The sequence below is a fragment of the Antrostomus carolinensis genome, unplaced genomic scaffold, assembly GCF_000700745.2.
Source record: "Antrostomus carolinensis isolate BGI_N321 unplaced genomic scaffold, ASM70074v2 scaffold2279, whole genome shotgun sequence".
Classification (NCBI taxonomy): domain Eukaryota; kingdom Metazoa; phylum Chordata; class Aves; order Caprimulgiformes; family Caprimulgidae; genus Antrostomus; species Antrostomus carolinensis.
Genome location: NW_010340443.1, coordinates 1 through 20,937, shown reverse-complemented (window position 1 = coordinate 20,937; position 20,937 = coordinate 1). Strand labels below are relative to the sequence as shown.

The 20,937-nt window shown below is 37.0% G+C and overlaps 1 long non-coding RNA gene across 1 annotated transcript in view; it reads left to right on the top strand.

The window, feature by feature from the left end:
- Window positions 1–17,289, top strand: part of LOC104531288 (uncharacterized) — a 28,532-nt gene extending 11,243 nt beyond the window's left edge. The window contains exons 3-5 of the long non-coding RNA XR_728075.2: window positions 5,277–5,408; window positions 13,220–13,223; window positions 17,131–17,289. This is a non-coding gene — a long non-coding RNA (uncharacterized LOC104531288). The remainder of the gene's footprint in view (window positions 1–5,276; window positions 5,409–13,219; window positions 13,224–17,130) is intronic.
- Window positions 17,290–20,937: the final 3,648 nt, after the last annotated feature.

Here is a 20,937-nt window from a genome sequence, read left to right as displayed (position 1 = left end):
CTTTCCCTAGGACTCTAAAGAGAGATCTTTTCAGCTGCAATTGGATGTCTCTCAGCAGTTTCTTCAGGACTTAATTCAGAGTGTGTACTTTTCTGCTTAGATAGTTGAACAAACCTGGCTATGTTTTTTCCCTTTCCACCCTGAAAAGTGATCTGTTGAGTTGGCATTGAAAATAATGCACTCACACCTTCCTGTCCTCCTCTGCCCTAGCAGGAAGTTTTAGAAATAACCCATAATTGAAAAAAGCATGGTGTTTTTTCCCTAACCCTGATACTAACTTGCAGATTTTTAACATAAGCAAAGATTCCAACAATTGAACATGATTTATAAAAATTGTGCTTTAATCCTGCTGTGGTGACTGTAGGAATGAGTGTCTTCAGCATACTTAAAACAGGTTAGTATCTATTATAATTTATTATAGTCACGTTTCAATTCTTTATCAATATAAAATGTTATGCATGAGCTTCACTGCAGACTTCCCTACAGCTTGACAACCTGAGCTGAGGAAGAGTTCAAGATTCAGTTGCTGATCAGCTATGTGACAAGCTGTGACTGATCAGTCACCAGTATAGCTACTGAGTTGTTTAATGGCCTTTAATACTGCATCTATGATATATAGTGTTCCATACAATTCAAATAGGAGGAGAAATGCTTTCTCTCTAGATTCGTCTGATGCATGGTTTTCAGTTTTTCTCATGAGTTCTTCACAGACTGTCAGTTACGTAGTTTAAGTGAAACACACAGTTGCTATACTTTAATTATACATCTTCAAAATGTTGTGAAATGAATAATTCCAGATTCCATATCTTAGATCTTTAATTTCTCCTTGGTATTTCTAGTTGTTCTAAAGAAGGCATTAAAACATAGTTTTTAGTAGGAAAAATAACAACCTGGTCTAGTGGAAGGTGTCCCTGCTGATGGCAGGGGGGTTGGAACTAGATGATTTTTAAGGTCCCTTCCAACCCAAACCATTCTATGATTCTATAATTACATTTTCTATTATTCTTAGTTTAGTTTTCCAAACTAAATGCAATCACAGAGGAACGTCATGTTTCACAGAAATGAGGATGGGAGTCACAGTGTTGGGGGAAATTACCAGTTCTGTTTTGCTACGTAATGTGTCTGTGTGAGCTGTTTCCTGCTGTAGCTTATTTAGCTGCTTATACACTGAACTGGTATGCTTACTGTTGAATTCCAGCACATTATATGAATACCTGGCAAGCTAGTAACTTGCTGTTATTTCTACATTATATGCATCTAAGGATTTACAAGGACTTGCATTTTATACCTAATCTGAATCCGAGAAGTTCAATTCTGCCATTATTTTTACAGTACTTGTAAGAGAAGGAACTTTCCCATCAGTCTGTCAGTGAAGCTGTGGGATGAACCAGTTGGTGAGATGAGTAATTTTAAGGGGAACGTGGAAAAATCGCCATTATGTATTTTACCTTAATGTGAGAAACAGTGCAAAATGAAGAGTAACAAATAGTCAGGCCTTGTGTTTAAAATAGCAGCTGAATTGTCTGCCTCAAGGCTGAAGACCTGAATATGCTGAAGACTCCACTTTAAAAGACTATACTGAACTCTTAATGTGTTGACTGTGCACTTGACATAAAATTCAGCATTTCAGCCTTTCTCTAATCTCTATGTACAAGAGGTTAAAGGATGCTTGGAGAATTGTAGCAATAAGACTGTTTATACAAAGCTCATAATGCTAACGCTTTTGATGTCCTTTAAGCTTCTGCCTTCATATCCCTGTCAGCTCAATCCACTGCACATGTTTTCTGAGTTAAACCAGCATAAGCCAAGAAGAGGAGAAATGTGTTTCATGTCTGACATGGAAGGACCACTATTCAGGGTAAATAAGAATTTTTATAGCTAGAGGAGAAATTTCTTCCTTCACCAGTAACTTGTAACAAACCATAGAGACTAGATAGGTGTTTCTCATGCAGTGGTTACAAGGAGATTTCAAGTGATGAAGGTTCAGTACAAAAGGAAAATCTGTGCTAGCACTTCAGACTATGCTCAAACTGGTCCTTAAAAAGTTAGATCATCAAAGTGCTGCTTTACTCTGAGATATAATGTAACTGTAAAAGGTGTCTGTAAGAATATGAAACATTAGCCAGTCATAGATCTTTTGTGGATGAGCTGTAGACAGATTCAGTGTGTCAAATTTTGTACCCTTCCCCCACAGCTTTCTACATGAACATCTGCAGAACATGGCAGAGCCACTTCCCATAACTAGAATAATAATTTCTTCGATGCTTGTAATTTCTCTTTAAGAGGACCTGTGTACTGATAGTGGCCATCTTTACCATAAAAACATCTTCCTTCAGGTGATGTTACTATCACTTCTTAAATATTACTGCTTCCTTGTTATTAGAGACATCTTTTCCTTCATATGTTGCTTGAGCCAAATTAAATCTTTGCAAAGAACCACTGAGCATTGTAGTTGTAGACAAGGCCTTGTTCTGAATGTAGAACTTACACTGAAGAAACCTCATCTTAACAGAAAGTAAGCACAAATTTGATGTTATAAAAGATAATGCTTTTGTCTTGTCCTAAAACTACTTCATATTGCATGCATGAAACAAAAATGATGGAAGTGAGCATGCACTTGAGGCTTTGTTGAGAGATGCTGATCCAGCTTGAACAGAATATAAGCAGAGAAGGTTATCAGCACCATGCAGCTGGTCCGAAGCTGCTGAGAAGATTGTAGGAAGTATTTCAGTCCTGTGTCAGAAGTAGAAGTGGAAAATGAGACCCCCTTTTGAGTTCAGGACAAGGATTGCATGAGAGTCTCAGAAAAGAATTGAGGTACTTCTGAAAACTTAGTAGAGGAGGATTCTTCAGCTCCTTGTCGGTGATTACTTTGAAAATGTCAGACAGAAATAGGGAAAAACAGAAAGTTACTGTGAATATTCATTATTAATGAAGATCTCTGCCATCTGGCCCCAATTGATTTTGCAAAGACTCCTTCTTGCCCTCAAAACACCCGTTTGAGATCAAGTTCTTTGTTTTGAAATATGCATGTAGCATCTTTAATCTGTTTCCTCCTTTCTTTGCTAAGTTCACATAGAAGTTATTGCAGGGACCATGCAAATATGAAAAGATAAATTCAAAACTCATCCCCAGAATTATAAAGGAATTGCAACTGTGATTACACCCTGAACCTTTTGATAGCTAATTATAATTTTATTCTGTATATTTATATCTCTGTATAATTGGTCATTGACCAAGTTGTGGTCATGTGAGGAGCATTCTTCAGTTTATTGGCCCACTATACAGGAGAATGCAAGAGAGAGTAAGCAGTATTTAAGGTTGATGTTAAACTGGGTTTTCACAGCAGCTAACCTTAGTCTAGGCTTAATCAGTGGGTAAAGAGAAGGGAGAAGGCTCCTTCAGAAGGACTATTCATAATAATAAAATTAAGTTCTTAAGATCTGAAGTCAGCCTTTAATGTTTGATTCCTGTAGAGATTTTGATTATCATCTCCCATACGGTAGATAGTCAGGTGAATGGACATTAGTAAGGAAGAGCTGAAATTTCACAGAATGACTGAAGAAATTACTTGAAGGGATAGCAATGACTGCTACAATTTTCACTGCAAGTTATATATAAACTTGAGTTTTTGCACACTATACTGTCAGTGAAACAGATAAAAACTAAAAAACAAAACCCCAGAAAATGAAATAAATTCTTGAAGCTGCAGAGTGTGTGTGTGAGAAAAATGCCAAAAAGGGCTGAGCTACATGCATTTTCTTGTGCCCTAACAATCGTAGTATCCATAGTAATCTTTTAGATCACTTATTTACAATGGCAAATTAAATGGTATAATTTTTAGGATAATTTAGTATAGGTGGGGTAATAGAGTTTTTGGTTATTTTCCCATAGCTAATAGCAGTTTAATAGTGTAGATATTTCAGTTTGTTAACATGGTAGACATAGTAATGTTGAGGATGTTCACACTCGATGGCTATTTCTGTCCCTTGCAGCTGAAGTACCTTTGAAAGTATTAGAGCTATTAAAAGTTACTTCTCTAAGTTGAGAGTTTTACAGGTTTTTTTTTTTAAGTTCTCTGAGGGTGATAAAGATGAGGGTCATAGGCAAATGTACTTTGCTGCTTATATTTCCTTTGCAGTGTATGAAATGACTCTATGCTATTCTGAATTTTAAATAATCTACTTCTGTATGAGGATATTTGTGATGTGGTACATTCATAAGTAAGTTTCAACAAAGAATTGAAGATAATTCTGTGGTCACATATATGATTCTTGCATGAAAATATATCACAGTGAAGGGGGAAAAAAAAAAAGCTAGGAATCTTATTAAGTACTATATATTAGCTCACAAACACTTCATGTTACAGTTGAGTTGTTACACAGACAACTGGGATTTTTTGCATAAAGACCTACTGCGATTTTGTTATTTCTGTATGTATTATAGGAAATAATGAGAAATAATATAATATTCTGTTTCCATATGATAATTCTCACAAACTCATAAAAATCGTGGACTTTGTTATTTTACTACATGTTTTAACAGCATCATCAGAAGGAATGTCTTCCATGATGAAAGAGTTTGGTCAGGTATCTGTCAAATACTGATTTTGATAAGGCTCGGCCCAGTTACAAGTGTATGAGTTTTGTGAGTGGATTAAAAAAACAGAAACAGTAAAACTGACTGTAAGTGCCTCTTAAAATAATAAGGTGAGGCTTATAGTAATTGGATTATGTATTTTCAAGCAGCAGAATTTATACTTAAGAGATAGGAGTAGATGATATGCAAAGGGAAATGCATAAATTCTAAATCCCATGAAATAAAGTAGTATTCCTTCTTTCTTCACATTTGTCAGTTTTTTCCATGAAAGAAGACAACTGTCCTAGTTGAATCTTCTCTTGGATAACTCATCAGTAGTTCATTGCCTTAGGTTTTGATTGCTTATGAGAACAAAAACTTCCAAGATGTATTTGATTAATCTTTAGAGAGAGAACTGCTAGAGGAATTGTTAAGCGTGAGTTACCATTTTCACATAGGGCAACCATAAGGATATTTTTATGTGTTCATAATACATTTTTTTTTCTTAATTATCTTGGTTGTGCCCAAGTAATTTTCTCAGTGCAAATTATTGTATATAGTAATTTATCTTCATTGAGAGTAGTACATCAATTAGGCTCCTAAGGTCAAAGGTAGAGTTGATTTTTGACAGTTATCTTTTTTATTCAAATAGCATAGAATAAGTACAATTATTAATATATTACCTTTTTTTTTTTCAGATTTCTCAGGGGACAAAATTTTGCTTATTCATACCTTCTACTGTGGCAAAAATGGATTATTTTCCTCACCAAAAACCAGCAGCATAACATCCATCTGACACATGCCTCAAGGAACTCTTATTTAAGTCTGTTGTAAGTAAGTCAAATTAAAAACTTGTTTAAAGGTAGCTTTAATCAGCGATGTATATATTTACAGCTCAAGAATAAACAGCCTTAACAGGACAACTAATCTTAGCAGTCTGGCTTTTCAGCAGTAGCTGTTTGTTCTTAAATGAAAGTGTAGGAGGAAGTAACTTGCTGTAAAACAGAGGTGGAGGTTGAGCTGCTTCCTGACCACTTCATGCCAATGCGTCATACCTGGGTGTTCTGTTCCTCTCCCCACACCCCCCATTAAAAGTTGACTGCAGTACATTACAAATCAGAAGCTATGGAGTTGTGCATGAATAACATGATCAAAAATATTATCTGCATTGTAAATTAAGACTTAGACTTCTGTTGCTATGACAATTTATTTTAGAATTTGCAATGTAGAAATAGGGCGCTAAATAACTCAAAATGTAAGAAACAGCAAGTGGTTCAGCTGGTCTTCGTTGTGTTGATTGTTAAGCTGCATGCATTTTGTGGTGCTTCTAGGCCCAAGTGTTTGGTTTTTTTAATCCAACACAAGCTTGAAAAAAGTTAATGACACTCCACATTACATATATCTAATAATGGTTATTCAGACCATTACGTACTTGCTTTTTATGTACTGAAGTCAATTTTCTGCATGCAGAGTATTTGCAGAGTAGATGATGTATGTTTTTGTGAGAGAAAACTGTGTTAAGATTAGTGTTTTGGCCAGCATACCTTCTTTATTTGAAAGAAGGATATCATTTGGAGGTATATTTCAGTTTTTGGAAACAGTATCTTCTTGCAGTGTCAGGAAAAAATTATAAATGAGGAAAAAAGTTCAGCTTGTCCATATTGCTTCTGTAGAGATATATTCTAGTGGAAGAGATGCGTGTTACTTAATGAAAGTGTGCATTTAATAAAAGGCCTCAGATTAACATTTGAAACCCTAATTGTTATATTTCCAGTGCAATACAGTATATTGCTGCCTACTTCTTTATCAGTCTCCCAGATGAAAGAATAATTGGTACATTAATTTTATTTAACATGGAGCTCCTTATTTTAGAGAAATTCCAGTTTTATCAGTGGCATTACGTTTATCTCTTACTTTCTGCCAGAATACAATTAACACACTATGAGGGCCCTTGTAAAGAAAATAAGGGAAACCTTGTAATTGCCTTATGTTCATTTTCTTTATCTGTTGTCCTGTACAAAAGCAAAAACATTATAGCAATGGTGTTATTTTATCCTAAAAAAAATACTGATGAAGTGATGTAGAGGATCCTTACCTGGAAAGGTGCTGTCTCCTGCTTGTTGGTTTATTTCAGTTCTGGACCCCTATTTCTGTGAACTCCTCATTTATCTATGATATTTTTTCCCCCTGAGAATGTAAGCATTCTTGACTAAGAACACTAGTGTTATGAAAACCCTCTGAAGCTCCAGAAAATATGTTGTAAAAATGTTCCAGCAGAACATCTGAGCAGATTGATTAATCCTCCTGCATGTGCATCTGACGTAGGACTGGTGCTGTGCTTTCTGCTAGGATGCCGTCAGCGGTGGAGTGCAAGTAAAGGACCTCTTGGTTGTTATCATTGACTGTAGATGTTTCAGAACATTTTATGGGGACTAAGGTATTTTAAGGTATTAAGTGTCTATAGTTTTCCATAATGTTTATTCAGTGGGAGTGTGCCATAGCTTTTAAATGCAGTATGATATTTTCAAGTTTTCTTTTCTACTTTCTTTCATCTTAGCCTCCAATAGTACGTTATAACCTCTAATTCTTAAATAAATTGCCTTAAAAGATGGTTAATGACATCCTTTATCAGTAGTTCTAGCTTCAAATATTTCAAATAAGCAAACAGTAGACCTTTTAAATAAATAGCATTTCTGAAAACTGAGATGTATCTGCGTTTTTAAAATTCTTCCCAGTTGGTCTCTGAACTTTGGCAGTATTCTTCCTAGAACTGAGTTTAAAATAGTTGAACAATTCTCTTCTCTTGGATAATAGATCTTCTTTGCTAGTTCCCACAGGGTTTAAGTGTCTTGACTGGGGATTCTTCAGCATAGCTTCCCTCCTTCTCTACTTTTTCACCTCTGTCTGTAATGTATCAGTTCAGGGCTTGTCTACACAAGGTACTGAGGGAAACTGATGCAAGTTGACTAAATTTAGGAATTTAGAGACCGGTTCAAATCCCACCAAGTCTCTGTGTGCACTCTCCCATTCATAATTAAAGTGACCTCCAGTGAATTTAGTTTAAGCCACTTTGAAGGCAAGATGAGCCAAACCAAATTAAGGCCACTTTTAATTCCCAGATGAAAGTGTTTGCAAAGGAATTTAATGGACATGGACAAATCCAGTTAAATTAATTTGGGTTAATTTTCCTGAGTTCCATCCACTCTGATATGTTATACTTGAGAAGGTAGATGGTCCGTAATTGTACTAGTCACTAAATGTTGTGTTGTTATCTTACATATTTTGACACTTCGTGTTTTATAATTAACATACAAATACCCCACTTTGCCACCAGGTCTAGTGCATGTTACCTTTTGTTAGGTAGTATTTTGGCTGCTTTAACTAATGCTATCGCTGTAACTGTATCTGCTGTCATGATCTTATCCATACAACAACTTTTTAAAGCATTTTTTACAGATTTTGCAGAACTGGGTGATTTTTATTGCAAAGAAGTTGTGACCATGTGTCCCTTCTGTAATGGAATTATGCAGTGCTTCTTAGCAGAGTGATTTGCCATTCTGGTGGTAAAACTCAGTCAAGTACAGTTAGTTTGAATGGAGTCAGATTAAAGGTGCTTGTATGATTTAGGAGCTGGTCTTCCTAGCTCAGTAAAGAGGCATTTTCGTGAAATGTACAATAGCTTAAATGGAACAGTTTGTACAGATATGTTTCCTGAAAAATATTTTGTTTCTTTCATTGGAGTTCTGTGAGCAGCATGGGCTTAGTCATACAAAACAGATTGCAAAAATTTATGTCCGTTTAATCTGTCATAAAAATTTATAATACACATTTAGTTCTATGGGAGATGCTCTTCTGACTGTGAGGTTAGAAACTGGTTTTCATCTTTATATTCTTGGCAGCTAAAATTGGAAGCTATTTGAAGATAAATGTCTGCTTGGAACAAAACAGGTGCGAGGCTGGTGAAGTAATCTCTAATCTAATTTGAATAGGATAAATACAAAGTGTAACAGAAAAATACTTGAGAGAATTGCTTTCTTTTAATTGACCTTTAAAATTCTGTGTTATAGGACTCTGAGTATTAATATAGAATAGACTTATAGACTTTCATAGAATGGTTAGGATTGGAAGGGACCTTAAAGGTCATCTAGTTCCAACGCCCCTGCCATCAGCAGGGACACCTTCCACTAGATCAGGTTGCTCAAAGCCTCATCCAGCCTGGCCTTAAATGCTTCCAGGGAGGGGGCATCCACAGCTTCCTTGAGCAACCTGTTCCAGTGTCTGACCACCCTCACAGTGAAGAACTTCTTCCTAATATCTAATCTAAACCTACCCTCTTTCAGCTTAAACCCATTTCCCCTTGTTCTGTCATTAACTGCCCTTATGAAAAGTCCTTCCCCAGCTTTCTACTGTCTTCAATTATTATATCTACTCTTCAATTATTAAATCCGCTATGATCTGAGAGATCTGTTTTGAGAGTGTATGGCTTAAGCATCTTTATGGATTGTATGAAAAAGCTGTCTTGTGTCCACTCATTTACAAATTTTAATTTCTGGTGGGCTGGAGTATCCTGCTGGTAGGAGCATCAATGCCATGCAAGTTAGAGCAATACTAGAAAGATTTTTGTAGAAGTTTAAGACCTGGAATCTATGTGAACAGTGGAATCCCTGCAAAGGGAACTAGGATGTCCTGAGTGAACAAAAAGTGTGAAATATTTCTTTGTAACCAGTTTTATTCTTTGTCACTCAAACACTCAAGAGCTACTTTCATTAGGAAACAGAGCCAGCTTCTATTTGAATGTGTTTATTGAGACACTGTGTGTGTCTTTCCAGCTAAAATCTGGGAAAAAACCGCCTTGAGAACTTAAGAATTTTCTGGAAAAATTTGGTGTCAGAATTTCTGTCCAGTTGTTCGTATTTATTTATGTTCTTGTGCAGTATTGATAAATTAAGGTGAATATTGAAATAAAGATATAGTTTTTTAAAAAATTGCCAAGTTCTGGACCTTTCAGTATTTCAGATGTAATTCAGGTACCTAAATATGTACCTGATAAGTATTATCGGTAGAAATAGGTCATTCGGGTATGTTACTTACACGGAGATGTGTATGGCCATTTTGAAAAGTCTGTATTATCTGGGATAGCCTCATGGGACTAGCAAATATGATGCAGACCCATACACTTCTGGAGCAGCAGCTGAAACCCAGAAGATACTGTGTGATATCTAGCGTAGCACTAGCTACACACCTTTGTGTGCCTGAACAGATTTCTACATGGTTTATTATTCCTCCTTCCAATTACTGGATCATAGTAAATAAATAAAAAAAAAACCCGAATTACAAATCTGTCCACCTTTCTTCATATAGCTAGAGATGCTGTTGAGTAATTTGCCAGATAATTTCTCCTTATAAATTTTGAGAGTTGCACAATGTCGAACTCGGCTGTCATCAGTCAAGCTGAAATTTTATAAGACTTCTCATTATGTAGCTTCTGCTTTGGAATTTCTCTGAAATGGGATTCTTTCTGTTGGAAGTTAATTTTTTAGTTGATTTTTTTTTTTTTTAGAAGAAGAAAATCATACTTCCAAGATGAAGTTAGTGTGTTTCAGTTTTGACTTAATTACTATGGTAAATTTGTCCAAGGATATATTTTGTAGAAGTAATACATAAGCATTATTGATTTAGTGTAGTCACTCCAGTAGTGCATTGGTTGGGCAACATACTCACCTGCAAATGCCACATGGCAGTCTAAATACTGTATTCTTACTAACACACAAAAAACTATTTGAAATCCCAGACACCAGCAGAACTCTGTTAAATGTAATTGCCACATTGCTGGGCCATTTAAATTCAAAGTACCAAGAAAAATAAGAAAACAAGCTTTTCTTTCTGCAAGCAGTAAAATTAAGTATACAAATGTATCAAGAAGATAACAACTAAGTGATGTGAATTTACGGCCATGCAGAGGTTTTAATCCATTGTTATTTATACAAATATAGAAGTTAAACTGCTAAAGTTTAAACTGGATTAAGAAATAAGAAAAGAACAATAAGACAATTGTCAAAATTTTGACTAATTAAAATTAACTATTTCAGAAACATTTGGAAGTTTTCAAATCACTTAGAGTGAGCATTTCAGTAAAGAGATTATTCAGGTAGCTTCTGTGTAACTCATAACAGTATTCTGAATAGAATGATTTCCCTTTCATTTGCTGAAAATTTGAAGTATGCTTTTATAGTTATTCTTAACTATCTGTTAGTAGTCGTTTGCATAGTTATGCAAACTTTGGGCAGGGAGTTGCCTCTAGTTTTGGAAGAGTAGTTTATAGATTCAGAACAAACAGGACAAGAATGTACTTTGTATCGGCATCTTCATTGCGCAGATGCAGGGAGATTGCCTGCTTTGTGATACATAATACCCTTACTTCTGTAAACCAATGAACTCTATTAAGAAGCAATATTTAGTCCATTTATGGCTTAAAATTGCTAGCTGTATAATTTTCACACACAATATTCAGCAGTTACCTAATGAAGAGTGGAGTAACTTTAGAAATGCAATAACCAAATAAAAACTCTCTGGCTTACTAAAAAATTAGTGTCTCTGAAACTGTAAGTAAATACATTTTGTATGCAGAAAAGAATGAGAAATTGCACAGCCTGAGCTTAAAAAATATAAACGTTTCACTAAGAAGAAATGGTCTTATTTAGTACATTGGTTCAACTTCATGATTTTGTCAAGATTGTAGAATTATTACATTCTCCATCAAATATGGTGTGTCAGAAAGAATTACTTTCAAAGTCTGCAGCTGTGCACAGAGTCTTTCTGCCTTCACAACCAAAAGTGCAAACAGCATGAACATTGAACACAAGAGTGATCTGCACTTAGCCTGTGTATTGCCAAGCCAGCTGAGAAGAATCAGTAATATTAATAAGCATTTAGCCTTGTCATACTGCAGGGAAATTAAAGAAAGTGTGTGGGGGAACCGGTTTATGCAATCAGTGTCTTTCCATTGGCTTCCTGGAGCACTGAGACTGAGCGTATTATTTATGGTGCTTTTTTAATCCTTTCTTTGAAAATTAGGAAAGTGAAAGATCTTAGTTGCAGTTTAATCATCATGTCTTCCTGAGGCTTTGTCCACTGTGCACAGTTTGTGCACTGTTTTCTTTCTGTTCCTCACTTTGTTTTGTCAGCTATTTGTATTCTGGAAGCATGGGATTTGTTTTAACATACTTGCTTTTGCTTCATTAGTTAGCCCCATGCATCTCTTTCCACCTGTTTGGAAAAAAAAAAAAATCTTCGTATTGTTTAACTGTAAGAAGCTCTTTGATTTTGAACAAATCAAATTGAGATTCAGATGAAGACGATTTACTTCCAAGTATGGCTCAGTTTTAAGAGGGAGATACTTTAAAGGAGAAGAAAAGAACAACTGAGACTGTATTAAATTGATTTCCAGTTCTATTAACCCATCTTAACATTTAGAAGCAATCAGTACCTTTTCTTTAAATACTTTAAAAATGCTTTTTCTTGCGATATACAGCAAATTATCCCCTTCCACTTCCTCTTTTATTTACATTGTATAAATAAGAAAGTGCTGTTTGTGTACTGTGTGGCACATTTGAAAGGAAAACTGCAAGTATATATGTGTGTCTATACTGTTAACCACAAGAAGAGTGATGCTTATTGATAGGTGAATATAATATGGATGATTGTGTTAGAGTGTACATTTTCAACAGAAAATGTAAGTTGTGTTAATGCTTTGACTAGCAATCCAGAGCGAAGGTGGTGGCAGTGGTTTTGTAGGTGAGGAGAGGCTACGTTCATCTGGTGAGAACAGTAAGTCTGGTAGCCACCTGGCTTCTGAGTCACTGCCTCCTTCTTTACAGTTTTTTTTCTTTTCTTGCTTAGTAGTTTTTACTATTCCGTCTGGGTGGGTTTTCACAGCTGATAGTAGTTTTCTGGCAAAGATGATAATTTAAATTTTTTTTATTTTTTTTTTGAGTTTTGGTTTGTTGGGTTTTTTTCCCCTCTAAATTCTAGATAGCTGAGAAAAGAACTCCCTCTGGGGAAAAAAATAGTGTTAGTTCAAATGTATACAAGAAGGTTCCCACCGTCTCTGCTCCTTGTTCTCAGAGTGTAGAGCATGTGTAGTTCAGGCTTTTTGTAAAGGTTTTTCTTCGGGGGGAGGTGGTACAAGTAACAGCCAGACTACCTGCCGACTGTGAAAGTTATTACTACAAAATGGGCTAGAGAGGTGATGTTTGCTGTATGAAAAATAAAAATAGTTAGCACATAGTACTAACAGTAAAATACTGGTATAATAGCGAATCTAGTATTTGAGTTTTGGAGAGGGGATTTTTGGGGGGTGGGAGGTTTTTGAGGGGGATTTTCGAAGTTTTTTTGCTTGTTTGGGTTTGGGCTTTTTTTTTTTTTTACTATAGCTCTTAATATTTGTGGGTTTGATAGCACCACATTCATTTTATAATGTTTCAAGGGCTTTGTGAGGCCTTGCCAGTATGTGAGGAATGAGTTTCCACAGCAGGTTGCATATGTAGCAGAGATTTTAGTTGTCTCTTACAGCATTGGATGTGCTTACTTAGCACTGTTGAGGAGTTTGCATAGAAACTATGCGGAGTCCAGCTCCAATCAGCACAGTCCTGTAGCTCTTACTTCATTTGTAAGTAAACCAACATAGTGAACCAGTGTTACTTCAGGTAATCGGTGGTGGGTTTGTTCTGTTTTCTTTCATTTTTAATGTTCATTAATACGTTTTATCATTGATTCTTCCATCTTGTCAGACCCATCTGTCTGAATAAACACTATTAATCTATGTTGTGCTGTTAATTTAGGCCTGATGAGTAACAGGAAGAATGAAACAGCATGGTTATTTTTGTGCAGGTGTTCTAAGCACAGTAGCAGGACCCAGAGCCTGGAGAATTATATAGCATAGTGCACAAGTATAGAGGGAGCATTTGACTATAAAACACTTTCCTCACACTGTCATGGATTTGGAAGGTCTGGATTGAGTATGCTTCCTTGGCACCCAATACAAGGCAGTTGTTTTATACCTGTAGAGCTATTTATTATTATGTAATGGAATCTGGATAGTATTTAAGTTTAAATTACTGTTTTTCAGTGAAACAATGGCTAGCCTTATCTCTGGCTCTTATGCATGTGAGCTGTGTTTTCATCAGCTGTCAATAATCCTGATACTGAGACAACTCATGAATTGACTTCTTCAGATTCATATGCACTTCAGTTTTCCAAATTTATGAACAGTCTAGCCCCACAAACATAGAGACTGTACTTGAGTGCTCAGCTGGTGCATTTTAAATTAGCAGTCATTATACTACTGAGTCACTTTTGATTGTTATCTGAAATTCACTAATGCTTTGTATCATTCACCTGCAGCAGGTTGTTTTAGCTTGATCCATGTTTCCATCCTGCTGGTTAAGATTTACTTTGTTTTTTCTCCCAGTCACTAAGGAAATTAATTGTATTCAGTTTCTTGTGATCTTTTTGCACGGATGTTAGTGCTGTTTAGTACAGTGGATCTATGCAAAAGTATTTTTTTATATGTATAAAAGTAGTATTTTTGTTCTGCATTTGCAGTGAAACAGAGGAAAGGCTTCAGTTGCTACTAATCTTAGATGCCAGAATTGATCATAAACCACTAAGGTAGTTCTCTTCCTGAAGTGTCTACTTTCCTTTTTAACTAGCCTTCTCAATATTTCCAACTTTCTTTCTGTTACTACATCTTCATTATGTTACACTTTAGAAATGTTTCTCTTGTTCAGAGGTGATCCAGATGTGCAGCTTGTAGTCCTTCACTGGACTTGCTCCAGTATGTCCGTGTCTTGTGTTGGGGAGCCAGAAATGGACATAATGCTCCAGATGAGTCTCACCAGGGCTGAATAGAGGGGAAAGGATTACCTCCTCTGCTAACCTAATGTGGCAGTTATATAAATGGTATAAAAGCATACATGTAGAAGTGGTATAAAACATACAATAGTACAGTGCAGGGGCCAGAAAACTGTGAAGTGGGTAGGGTAAGCAACAACATAATCTGCTTTGATCCTGAAAAACCTGTAATTGTGTAACCATGTCCTAGACATTTCCAATTCATTGGAGTAAGTTGGATTTTGCAGAGGGTCCTGATGGATGAGGCTGAGAAGGACCTCACCCTCCTGGAGCAGAAGGTAAATGATGTTTGTATTCTAACTGGGATATGTACTTGGAGAAAGGGGCAATTTCTAAGAAGCAAAGGCATTCCATTTTTAAGCTTAAATATAACCAGGTAATTGCACACGGATTAGGAAAAGACTGGGTTTCATTTGGAGAGCAGTGAAATCAACTGGTTTACAATTTCTTTCACAGATTATTTCTCTGTAGCTGTGGTGTCAGCGAGAGCCAACCAATATCATCTGCTACCAGTAGGAAGTCTCCGTGCTAGTCCTTACCCTTGGCACATGGTAAAGTTGCAACTCAGCTTGTGAGGAGAAATTAGCAGGAAAAAAATCTAATTCATGTTCAAAGGTAAACTTTGACCAATGATGAATAACAAGCATGAAAGTAAAGCACACACTTTTGCTTAAGTTGTGTATCATCTAACTTCATCCTGTTTTTTTTGCTTTGTGCTATTTCTGCGGCGGTGCAAGGCAGGATAGAAGTATGGAGATACCTTTAGCATAAGGCCCAAACCATAAGGTTTTGGGAGGAAGAGATATTCTTTGAACTACTAGAGCTAGGAGACCAGTCTGTCCACAGTTGGTACCTTGACATCTGTCCAGTCCATTACCACCAGGGTGCTGGCGTATGGGGTCACTGTGTTCCATACAAACTTCCACCATGTGGGCCACATGCACTGAATTTTGTCCAGATCTTTGGAGGACTCTGTTGTCCAGGTTGCTGTAAATCGCCTCCACCACTGCCTATTCCCTCAGATACTGGATACCTTCCTGAATGGTGGTTCAATTGCCTTAGTAGCTTGCACATCTTCCTTGAGGGGACACTTTGCCTTCACACTCAACAGGAACTGCTTCCAGAGGCTGTGTATTTTTGCCCCTTTTCCAGTCCCTTTGCCAATTCTCTGGTCCTTAGCTAGGGATTCCAGCTGCTGGGCTTCATTATCTTCAAATTTCTGACGATAGCCCTCAGTATCCCAGTGGCAGAGCAATGAAGTGATAATTTGCTCACCTGGCTGACAGCTGTAATCCTTCCCCATAATGTGAGCATTCTGGTTACACAGGGATGTTTGAGAAACTGAAGAACCATTGCAACAAGGCAGGAAGCATCTGTCTCAGAGAAGGCAGAGGTGCCATTTTTAATTTCCCAGCAAAGTTGCTCCTGGAGGAGAAAAGTGTAATTGTTAAATGATTCCATGAGACAGTTCCCAGAGTACTGGGATGGTAGCAATACATGGGCCAAACACCAGATTAGACTCAAGACTAGTGCTTTTATCATAACTCTCACAGGTGAAGAAAAACAAAGCAATCAACAACATAGCAAACAGCAAAAGCTGAAAGTGGCCATTAACAAATCCTGGAGTTTTATGTACAAAGCCCTGGAGTTTGCTGACCCCAGCCAGCAACTAAGCTCATTCTCAGTTGCTCACTCAGTCTACTCACTCCATAAATGGGATGGGAGAGAGAACTGGAACAGCAAAAGCAAGGAAAAAATCCCTCATGGATCAAGATAAAGACAGTTCAATTAAAGTGAAGGAAAAAGGAGGGAGAAAAGCAAGTGATGCAAAGACAACCACTCACTGCCTCTTACAAGCAGGCTGATACCCAGCCAGTCTCTGAGTAATAGGTACTTTGGAAAGACTCTTCTCCAGTTTTAGTGCTGAGCATGTTGCTTATATGGTAGGGAATATTCCTGTGGTAAGCTAACCTGGCTGTCCCCCAGCCTACTCACTGCAGGGGCAGAGTAGGAAACAGAGAAGGCCTTTAGGCTGTGTTAGCACTGCTTAGCAATGACCAAAATATTCGTGTTTATATCAATGCTGGTTTAGCTACAATTCTAGAAAATTAATGAAGAAAATTAACTCCATTCCAGACAGACCTAGTACAGTGGAGAAACTCTAAATTACAGAAGTGATATTGACAAGGCAAATAAAAGAACAAACACTAAGCTCTGATGTATATACGATAGTATTAGTAAATAAGGCAAAAGACCCAGCTCTATTTCAGCTAAAAACCAGGACAGCTAGCCAAACATTTAAATACTTGCTAAACTTCAGTGTATGAATAGTGACAATGATATGATGTTTGTGCTTTAAATGAGCAGTGCCTGTGTTTAACGGGACTGGAGTCCTCAAGTTGCAAAATTATTTACAAGCTGCACATAAGAAAAATCAGTGAGAAAAAGAAAACCAGCTAGTGTGAGTGATCAACAGCTTCTGGGCTGAGGCAGAGATGGATGACAAATGCTGTTTATTTTAATACTGTAACGTGAATGTTTTAGTGTTTTTAATAGTCTTGTTTGGGGAAGAGAGAAAAAATATGGTTTATGTCACTCTGGAGTATATTCTAACATCCTGTTTCTTTCTCTCCTTGGCAGATGGATGCCTTCTAGCCAACCAGCGAGGCCTACTGCTGCTGCATGTCTGGCAGCATCTCTGGATGATCACATGACTCTTGATATGGATGCAGTCCTGTCAGACTTCGTTCGGTCCACAGGGGCAGAACCAGGTCTGGCAAGAGACTTACTGGAAGGTAAGCTTTGAGGACACAAGTATTTCTTATGTTCACTGCTTGCTTAAAGCAAGAACCAGTCATAAAAGGAGACTGGTTTCTCTGGTATATAGAAACAGACATTTCTTAGTATTTTGACTAGTAAGTCAACTCCTGTAATAAGCTGACCATAGATAATACTAAGGTAAGTGTTTTCAGCAAAAGCCTTAAAACATTCTCAGTGTGAATTGCTGTATTTTAGGTTGTTAACCGTCATGCCTTAAAAGTATATGTGGTAGGAAGAGAGGGGAGGGGGCCTTAGCTGAATTTTGTCTTTTTCCACTGCCCGAAAGTAGTTGTAAATATTTCAGCTTATTGTGTAAAGCAGCTAAGTTTAGTCTGAAATGGACTTGCTGTAAAGTAATAGAGAAACCAGAGATATCTTTGGGGCCCAGTGACTAATAGACGTACCTGAACTTCATGGTATGGGAATCAAATGACTAGGTTGAAAAACATGTGAAAAACATTTCCTGATACAAGCTCTATCAGAAAAATCCTGGGTCTTTTAATTTATTTTATTGTAATTGTTTTAAGGTTATAAGCTTAAAAGTGGAAAGGCACCTTTGATATTTGAAGGCATTTTGTAATAGTTGGTTTTTGTTCATTTCTTCTGATGTGGGCTAACAACAATTGTGAAGATGGAAATTAGAAATGAGTAGGTGATATCTATGTAAATTGCAAGGCGATTCTGTGGGCTTGATAAATGCACACTGGACTTTTCCCTGATTTTTTTTTTTTTTTTAAATCTTAATATGCTTTAAGAAATGAATGTTAAATCAAGTAACTACCAAACAGCCGCAGCAACTTAAAAGTATACATCAAGTGATATATCTCCTTTTTGCAAGAACAATTTCACTTTATCATATGTATGCTGAAAAGTTTTAAATTTTGCTATAAGTTCTTTTTTTTACTCTAGTTTTTTTTTGAGTAATAAGGAATGATATATTATTAACATGGAGGTGCACCCAGTTTAGCAGCTTTTCCCAAGTAATCTGTGTTACATGTAATAAAACCTTAGAATACGTAGGTATGAATATCATCAATGCCTTGCTATATTTGAGACCTCCATTTTATCTGACTTATTTGTTAACCTGTCATTCTAGCCTAGAGTCTGTCTTGGTCTGTTGGCATTTTTGAAAAAGAATATGAGAAGGGTTTTTTTTCAGCAATATTCAGATTGTCAGTTACTGTGCTGATAGAGCATTGCCAAAATTTGAAAAAGTGTGCCTGCATGTCAGAGGTGGTTCAGGGGAGTTACTTATCTTGTTTTCCCATACTTTCTCCTTGCTATAAAGGATAATGTTTCCAAATAAATATAGAATAGTATTTTTCTGTGTGATACTTCTCATTTCTGTAGATGAATAAATTCACACCAAACATATTAACAAAGAAATAAGAAATAAGCAATTTAATTATTCTGAACAGGGTAACAGACATATGGATGTAACCCAAATTATATCCTCCTACATGGGAATTTATCAAAGTAAAAGGAATTGTTGCTAGTTCTGGACAAAATGTGCTCAGAGGAACATTTCAGCACATGTAGTTGGGGGTGCATTTGGTGTAACAGCTCCTAACGCTGGCCATATCTTGTGCTGGGGGACAGCAGTTGATCCAGTGGTTTCTTATTTGTTTAAAAAAAGAGACAGAAGGGACTGAAACCTGTGAAGTAACTTCTTAAACAATATTCAGAAGAGCAACCCATTTACACCATGGTGCACAAGGCTATAGCAAATGTATTGCACCTGGTCTTGGAATGATGATGTCTGTATAGTACTTTCAGTTCAAAATTTGAATACAAGTATGCACAAATATTTTTGAGAAATTTCAAGATTTGGTTGTAGTTTGTAGGCCTAAAATGAGTGTCATAGAACTTTGAGCTAAAAAAGCTTGCTTGTATTGACCCTCATTTCGATGTAATCACAAGTTTTGTTCAGTTCTTCTAGGCTCCCATAGCCTTGCTCTCTTTCTGATCTACTCACAGATTCTATTTTTGTAACTTCCTCAGACCGAATGTTCATATCATGCTTCTATGGAGTGTACACATCTTTTTCAGAGCCATTTCTAATACTGTTTCCTCTGTTCATATTTTGGGGGAAATGTCTTGAATTCCATTATCCTGTAGATAATCAAGGAAACCAGTTTCTGCTTCCTTATCCAATTATTTTAATATATTAATTGTTTTCCTTTGATTGTCCTGTGGATGCATCAGGACAGTATTGTGCACAATATGTGGTGTTCTCCCTGGCAACAAATGGGTGAGTTAAATACACACTGTACTGTTGTACAAATAACTAAAAAATCTATACATTGTGTATAAATTGCATATAGGTTTTGTAAATTGCCAGAAGCTGTCCTAAATATTGGCTCTGTTGATGTTTCTATACTCTGCCTGTCCTGCTAGTGAAATGCCTGCAGTTTTTCTCTGTTGAACTTTGTATTGAGCACAGCTACTTGTCTCACTAAAACATTTCGCTTGCTGTGCTTGACACATCTTCCAGAAAGTGCCCATTCTTGATCTGAAATGAAGTTATAAAGAGTTTTAAAAAAATTATATGTATATATACATGCACATACATATATTGGTTCTAATTTATTTGTGTCTGGTTCTTTCTGCCAGCTAGTAGTATCCTAAAATAAATAATACTATAATCCAATTGCTTTACTATCTAATTTAGATAAGCTAAACATGTTGAGCTCTAAGTCTCACTTTCTGTCTCTCTATTTTCTCTAATGTTCCAAAAACTGGGTCCATCACCTGGTGTGCAAAGAGCCAATCCATACACAGAGTGGAGGTATTTCCTTTTATTGCATACATGCGCATATATGGGTGCTTGTCCCAAGACAGCACAGTAAGTCTTCAAATCCACGGTTATTTATACACAAAACATTAATGTATTTAGCCTCCTAATACACACACATTGTTATTTTATCAAATGATTGGTCAAAGCTTCTTCACCTGGCATGTAAATTAGTATGCATGCTCGATCTTGTTACTCTGCCTATTTCTTTTGAGTTGGTGGTATGAACTTAAATGCCTCTATGCCAATGCACGTAGCATGGGGAATAAACAAGAAGAGTTGGAAATGTATGCGTGCCTTCAGGGATACGACCTGATTGGCATCACAGAGACATGGTGGGATGGCTTCTATGGCTGGAGTGTTGGAATGGAAGGATATGGGCTCTTCAGGCAGGGTAGATGAGGAGGGGGTGTTGCCCTCTATGTCAACAACCAGCTGGAGTGTATGGAGCTCCACCTGGAGACAGATGAGGAGAGTTTATGGGTCAGGATTAAGGGGAAGGCAGGGAAAGGGGATGTTACAGTGAGGGTCTGCTACAGGCCACCAGACCAGGGAGACCCAGCAGATGAGGCCATCTGTAGGCAGATAGGAGCAGCCTCATTTTCACAAGCCCACCCAGCAGATGAGACCATCTGTAGGCAGATAGGAGCAGCCTCACTTTCACAAGCCCTGGTCCTTATGGGTGGACTTCAACCACCCCAGTACCTGTTGGAGGGACAACACAGCAGGCCACAAGAAATCCAGGAGGTTCCTGGAATGCATGGAGGACAACTTCCTTTTTCCAAGTGGTCGAGGAACCGATGAGGAGGAGTGCCATGCTAGACCTTGTTCTC